The sequence below is a fragment of the Mangifera indica genome, chromosome 1, assembly GCF_011075055.1.
Source record: "Mangifera indica cultivar Alphonso chromosome 1, CATAS_Mindica_2.1, whole genome shotgun sequence".
In the NCBI taxonomy this organism is placed as follows: domain Eukaryota; kingdom Viridiplantae; phylum Streptophyta; class Magnoliopsida; order Sapindales; family Anacardiaceae; genus Mangifera; species Mangifera indica.
Genome location: NC_058137.1, coordinates 19,810,192 through 19,817,900, shown reverse-complemented (window position 1 = coordinate 19,817,900; position 7,709 = coordinate 19,810,192).

The following is a 7,709-nucleotide window of genomic DNA, read 5'->3' as shown; positions in this document are numbered from 1 at the left end:
AATCAAGGCTAAGAGGGATATAACCTTAAAGTAGTAGATGAGAAGGAAAAAGAAGAGTGATCAATGGATGAGAAGGATGTGAGTCTCCTAGCAAGAAAATTCAACAACTTTCTCTTAAGGTTTAAGAGGAACAAAGGAAAGAATTTTTCAAGACCTAGAAGTAAAGAGGATGATGACAAGGGCAACAATGAAGTGATTTGTTATGAATGCAAAAATTTGGGTCATATCTAACAAGATTGTCCCATAAGCAGAAAAAAGAAAGAAGAAAGAAAAGAAAGAGAAAAAGCATAAAAAGAGGGTCCTTGTGGCTACATAGAGTGGACATGATGACAGTGAGTTGGAGGAGGAGAGAGCAAACATATGCTTTTTGGCAAACAATGACTTAGAGGATGAGGTAAATAATTCTAACTTCTACTCCTTTAATGAACTTCAAGAAGCATTTAAATCTTTGTTGGAAGAATACGAATTCATGGAAACTAAGCGTAAATCAATAAAGATACAATTGGCATGCAGGGATTTGAGACACTTGCACATAATCATAATGTCACAAAGAAAGAATTGGAGGTGATATGAAATGAAAAAGAATTAAGCTAAAAGGAACAAGATACATTAAAAAGGAAAATGAAGAGTTAAAGAGAAAGGTATCTAGTTCTAATGAAATATTAGAAAAATTCAAAATAGGTTCTAAAAGGTTAGATGAGATGTTTTCATCTCAAATGAGTAGTCTTAACAAAGAAGATTTAGACTATAATGTAGGTAAGCCCTTCATTAAAAATTATAAGCCTTTGACGAAAGCACATACATTACATGTGAAATATAAAATTTGTGCATTCATTGGGCATACCATTGGACAATATCCAATTAAGAATGACAAATCATTCAAGATTAAGAAAGTTTGAGTTCATAAAAGGATAGTCAAAACTAACCCAATTGGACCCAAAATAGTTTGGGTACCAAAATGTAAATAAATGAATTTCTCTTGTAAGCTTGTCTTGAATAAAAAGAAAATCCTGTAATAAGTGATACTTAGACAGTGGATGTTTAAGACACACGATGGCGGATAGGAGTTTATTCTCCACGTTGAAGGCCAAGGATGGAGAAAATGTCAACATTGGTGACAACTCCAAAAGAAGGGTAATCGACATTGACATAATAGGTAACTCTTTTATCCAAATAAATGATGTTTTATTAGTTGAAAGCCTAAAAAATAATTTATTTAGTATAAATCAATTATGTGACAAAAGCTTTAAAATTAGTTTTTATTCTCTTTGTTGTGAGATCATTAATGCTTACACAAATGTCATTGCATTCATAGGTCATAGGTATTCCAATGTATACATCATAGACTTACATGACATTGCATTTAAAGACCTATGCCTCATGTCAACTAAGGAAAAAGACATATGACTATGACATAGAAGGTTAGGACATGAAAACATTGATGTTTTGGAAAAACTTTCAAAAAGAAATTTAGTAAAAAAGGTTTACCAAAGCTTTTTTTCAATAAGGATCATATGTGTCATGCTTGCATGAAAGGAAACAAGCAAAAGTTTGCTTCAAACCTAAAAATCGTGTTTTAACTTCTAGACCCTTGTAACTTTTACATATAGATTTGTATGGACCATTTAAATCTACAAGTCTAAGTGGAAAACAATATTGCTTTGTAATAATTGATAATTTTTCAAGATTTACTTGGAATTTACTTCTTGCACACAAAAATGATGCATTTAAAGTTTTTGTTCTATTAATTAGAAAATTACAAAACCAAGTAAGTTATGCAATTACAAGCATTAGAAGTGACCATGTAAAAGAATTTGAAATTTTTGATTTTGAATCATATTGTGATAAACATAACATTGAGCACAATTTTTTGGTACCTCTGGCTCTTTAACAAAATGGTGTTATTGAAAGGAGAAATAGAGAACTAATAGAAATTGCTAGGATCATGTTTTGTGAGCATGATTTTCCTAAATATTTTTTGTGTGATGACATAAACATATTATGTTACATCATAAATAGGGTCATAATTAGACTAATCCTAAAGAAAACTCTTTACGAGTTATTTAAAGGGGAAAAAAGGCCTGACATTTCATATTTTCATCTAAATGAAAGCAAATGCTTTGTGTTCAATAATGGGAAGGATAACTTAGAAAAATTTGATGCCAAGTTAGATGAGGCAATTGTCTTTTGTTATTCTTCCACCTCCAAAGCATTTACTCTTCAATAACAAAACTTTCTTAATTGAAGAATCTATACAAGTGGTATTTGATGAGTCTTCTAAGTGACAGATAATAGAAATGAGAAGGAATTCATAGAGCTCATGAAAGATCTTAAAATCAAAGACTCTTCTCAACTAAAAAAAGAATATCATCAAAATAAGGTTAAAGGCCAAAGAGATCAATAAATGTAACCTCAAGAGCCATAAAAGAAAACCAAATATCCATGGGTGAGGGATGAGGTAAAAGAAGACAAAATCATTAGGGATCCTACATAAAGAGTTAGAACAAGAGATTCCATAAGAAACAAATGTGAATTTATGTCATTTTTATTACAAATTAAGCCAAAGAAGGTGAAAAAAGCTTTTGAAGATGTGAGTTGGCTGTTGGTTATGCAAGACGAGTTGAGCCTTTTTGAGACGAACAAGGTATAAGAGCTAGTTCCAAGGCCAACACATCATCACATCATCAACACAAAATGGGTATACCAAAACAAGGTGGATGAAGTCGACATTGTTGTAAGAAATTGGGCTAGACTAGTTGCCTAAGGCTATTCTCAATAGGAATGTATCTATTATGATGAAACTTATTCCCTCATAGCTAGATTAGAAACAATTAGAATATTACTTGCTTATGTGTACTATTTAGATTTTAAACTATTTCAAATAGATGTTAAAAATGCTTTTCTAATTGATTTTATTCAAGAAGAGGTGTATGTTGAACAACCTCTTAGTTTCAAAAATCATGAATTTTGAAATCATGTGTTTAAACTTACTAAAACTTTTTATGGTTTAAAACAAGCTCCTAAAGCTTGGTATAAAAGACTTAGTACATTTTTAATTGAAAATGGTTTTACAAAAGGTAAGGTGGATACCACCATATTTATAATAAGGTATAAACATGATTTTTTAATTGTGCAAAATTTTTTTCATGACATCATCTTTGGTGCCACTAATAAATCTCTATGTAGAAAGTTTTCTAAGATGATGTAGGGGAAATTTGAGATGAGTATGATGAGAAAACTTAACTATTTTCTTTGAGTCCAAATCAAACAACTCAAGAAAAAAAGTTTGCTCAGTTAATCCAAATACATTAAAGACCTCCTTAAATGGTTCGACATGAGTGAAACAAAAGAGCAACCAACCCTAATGAGCTCATCAATCAATTAGATATGGATGAAGAAGGTAAAAGTGTTGACACAAAAAACATATAGAAACGTGATAGATATATTATTATATTTAACTACATCTAGGCCCGACATAATGTTTAATGTATTCATGTGTGCAAGATTTCAAGCCAATCTCAAGGAATTGCATTTGAATGTCGTAAAAAGAATTTTTAAATACATTAAGGGCATCCTAAACATTGGTTTGTGATATCCTAAGGGGTCATCATTTTAATGAATGGCATTTTCAGATCCCAATTTCGGTAGTTGTAAGATAGATATAAAGAGTACAAGTGACATTTGTGAATTTTTAGGAAATATGTTAGTCTTATGGTTTTTTAAAAAACAAAATTTGGCGGCAACATCTATTATGGAAGCCGAATACGTTTTCATGGCTAATTGTTGTGCACAAATTTTATGAATGAGACAACAATTGATGAATTTTGTTTTTCAAATGTTTCAATTTTTTTGTAATAATACAAATATCATTCAACTTTCTAAAAATCCAATTTTGCTTTCTAGGACTAAGCATATAGACATTAAGTATCACTTTTTGTGTGATCATGTTAGTAAGGGATATATTAAAATTGAATTTATTGACACAACTTACTTGCTGATATTTTTACTAAGCCTCTCGATAATGTTTTAGCTTTATTCTAGAATGATCTACACAAACCAAGTACATAATGATTTTAATGTCATGAAATGTAATTGAAATGGCCTTTTGTGATAAGATGAATGATTATGGATTGTACTTGTTTGATATGTCTTATAGCATATAAATTGTTTGAAGATGAGTTGCCTAATATATCATTCAATGCATAAACATATAACGCTTAATATGGATTTGAGTTGAATCAATTCAAACTTGTGTTCAAAGTTGATTGAAATTTGAATCATATTAATTGTCCTAAAAAAAGGTCAAAATATCCAAGATCTGTGTCTTGAAGTGTTTTGGTCCTTGCAAAAATGCATAAAATTTTCAAAAATCTATATTTTAGGTCATGAACAAACTTTATTTTTTATGAATGCTCATTCATGTATTCGATCAACCGAATTTCACATTTTGTCAACCATTTTGCATAAAATAACAATCGTTTATGTTGTTAGAATGTTCGTTCGCTTTTGATTTAAAATTAAAAAAAAAAGGACAAATAAACGAATGTTCATCATTTGAAGGTGCATTCATAATTGGGGATTTTATTTTGAAAAATATGGATGAACAAATGTTTATCCCTAAAATGAACGTTTGTTCACACGATAGTATAAATTAAAAATTATACTTTTTTCTGTCACTTTTTTGTGAACGAAACACTAACTCTATTGTTCTTCCTGTTGTCATTGACCTTTTTTTGACCAAAATCATCACCTTTCACGATTTTCTTGCATAAAAACATCTTCGAAATAACTAAAATCATGTTTTAAAGTCTCGATTCATCCTTATTTTTTCATTTCATCAAAGTCCAAAGCCAAATCCAAGAGTTCAATGGAACCAAGGAAGAATTTCGTTGACTTTGACATTGTGATTCATGATGAAGAATAAGAGGAATGTTTGGAAACAATTTGTCATAGAAGTATAGTTATTGGATGTTGCTTTTACATGCCGATTTTGAATGATCTTGGAATTGGAAATGATTTATTAGAAATCATTAAGAGGATAAGATAGGAGAAACTATTTTTAATGAGATTAGATGTTCATAAGAATTTGGTTTAAGAGTTTCATAGCTTGTTAAGATTGAAAATTGATGGAAGGGTAACATTTTATATTATATAATGGAATTTCAAATGCATATACAAGAGTTTGTAGTAACTCCTCAATAGCTTGGTTGCTGGTTGATTGTGACAGTAAAGGTATTCTAAATGCCCTTGCATCATTCACTTTCGGTGGATCTTGGCATGACTTATGAGGGAAAGCAATGTATAATTGTCACACTTCAAAATCTACTAAATTGGAAAATCCTATTCTAAAAATGTTCCATAAAATTATGACTTTCACCTTGAATGACTGAAAGAACAACATTTGTGTCAACATAGCCTACTGGTTGATATGCAAATTATACAACATTAAATGAGATGAGTTTGAGATCCATTTTAGCATGTTGTTGTTGTTCATTACTCAAATTTGGTTATAAATTTGGGAGATGAAGAAACTACAGATAAAAGGCCTTTTAAAGACAATTTCTTATTCACAAGTTAGTTATTAATGAAATGTAAATGATAGAAAAGGATGGTTATGGTGGATATTGATTTGTTGAAGATAAGTTAGCTCTAAGGCAAGCACAGAATGAACAACCACTAGTACCTCTAGTAGAAGAACCAATAGCTCTTGAAGATGCTCTTGAAGTCCTTCCATTTTCTTAAGGTCTAATTATTAAGCCTTTTATCTACAATTGGAAGGCATGCATGAGAGAATTTATAGGGTGGAAAAGAGAATGGGTGGTTTTAGTGACATCATCATAGCTTTGGATGTTTGACAATATCACTTGAACCAAGAGTTTACGGGAGTTCGAGACTACATAGAGAGACACCCTTGAGCATGCATTTCATTCATGTTTTCACTCATTTACATTGCATTTACATGGTTACTTTGAGGCATATTCTTCATCATGTTGACTAGCTTTACTTATTATTCATTTTGCTTATTGTTAGATGGTATTACCTTGTTAGTTTTTGATAATTTTGGTTTTTAGGCATTATTTTTGCTTACTTGTACAAATGCCATATTCAATTGCTAATGGAGGAATGTTTATGTTGCTATGAAGAAATGTATCTGTTGCTTATTTTGCATATTTGTGTTGATTGAAATTAGTTACAATATATTGAAATGTTACTATGATCAAAATGGCTTGAAGTTGACTTAGTTGTGTTGATTATAATAGATTGAAGATATGGTTGAATGATATTGGAAGTTTAGGATGAAGTTGATCGAATAATATTGAAATGTCTTTTAAATGTTATTGTTTGATGACAAGAAAGGGGGAGAAAGAAATGACTAAGATCATTTTATCAATTTGTATCATTCTAAGAGTCACTTTATCTATGATAAAGTTTTTATAAAATTTGTGGTAGGTCAAATACCTCACATTTCGTTAATTTTGGAATAACATCAAAGTGGTGGATTTTCTATTGTGCATTACTCAGCGTCGCTCTTTGGCAAGTTGTAATGTATTCACTCAATCCCAAAAGTTTTCAAATTCTTGTCCCGAACATAATCATTGATTACAAGGCTCATATTCATGCACAAATATTATTAGATTATGTACTATCTCTTTCCAGCTAAGAGAGTATGACAGATTATATATACTCTCAACATGCACCATTAGATTATGAGATAATTACATCTTATAACACAATGTGATGGTCATTAGTTAACAATATTGTATGAATTAGAAACATGCGTTTTTGAAACACTAGTATGTGTTTTTGGGAGTTGAAATGAGGTATTACATGTCTTACATGTTGTAAGACCCGTGGAATACATCTCAAATATAGATCTGAACATCACACAACTGTTGAGATCTGAAAAATGGTTTCACATGCTAGAACAAGTCGGAAAAAGGTCATCATGCACTGTCATGCACCAAAACATGGTCCCACACACATTCACACATTGAGTCGATGTCATACATGCTTCCACGTATCGAAATAGAGCTTGCATGCACTTTTACCAGTCGAGATTAGGTCACACGTGCTGCCATACATCAAAAACAGATTCTTACGTGCCTCCACGTGTCGATCAACAATGATAGTCAACCTTTGAACATTGATCTGTTAACTGACCAGAGTGGGCATTGACCAATTCGGGTTACCCTGGTTGATTATGCAAGTTGACCAACAAGTCAAGTAATCGGGTTTTTTCAACCCGATTTTGATCTAAATTCATGCAATGAACCCTAGAAATTTTGTCATTGAATTCACGACCTTCTAACCATTTTCTGATGATAGGACCATAGGGCTTTTATAGCCTACTGGTTGGAGGTGCTTCTCATACCAATGGTGACCTCAGATGTTGCCATATTCCAGTGATATAGTGGCTTGAAGAACATGCTTTTTGGTCTCAATTTTGGCTCCATTTTTATCGATTCTGGTATTAATTCAACGTGATTTTAATTTCAGTGGATACAAAACAATTCCAATCAACCATCCAACATATTTCCCATTACCAAATTCATGCAATTTTGACCGAATTTAATTTGTGCCCAAAACGAATTTTTAATCAAACTATCAATCTAAAATCAAAATCTAGATTCTAAATTTCTACAGAATACATAATTTCATTCATAGAAAACATAACATATTCGTAACTTATGTTCTGATATCAATGTTGA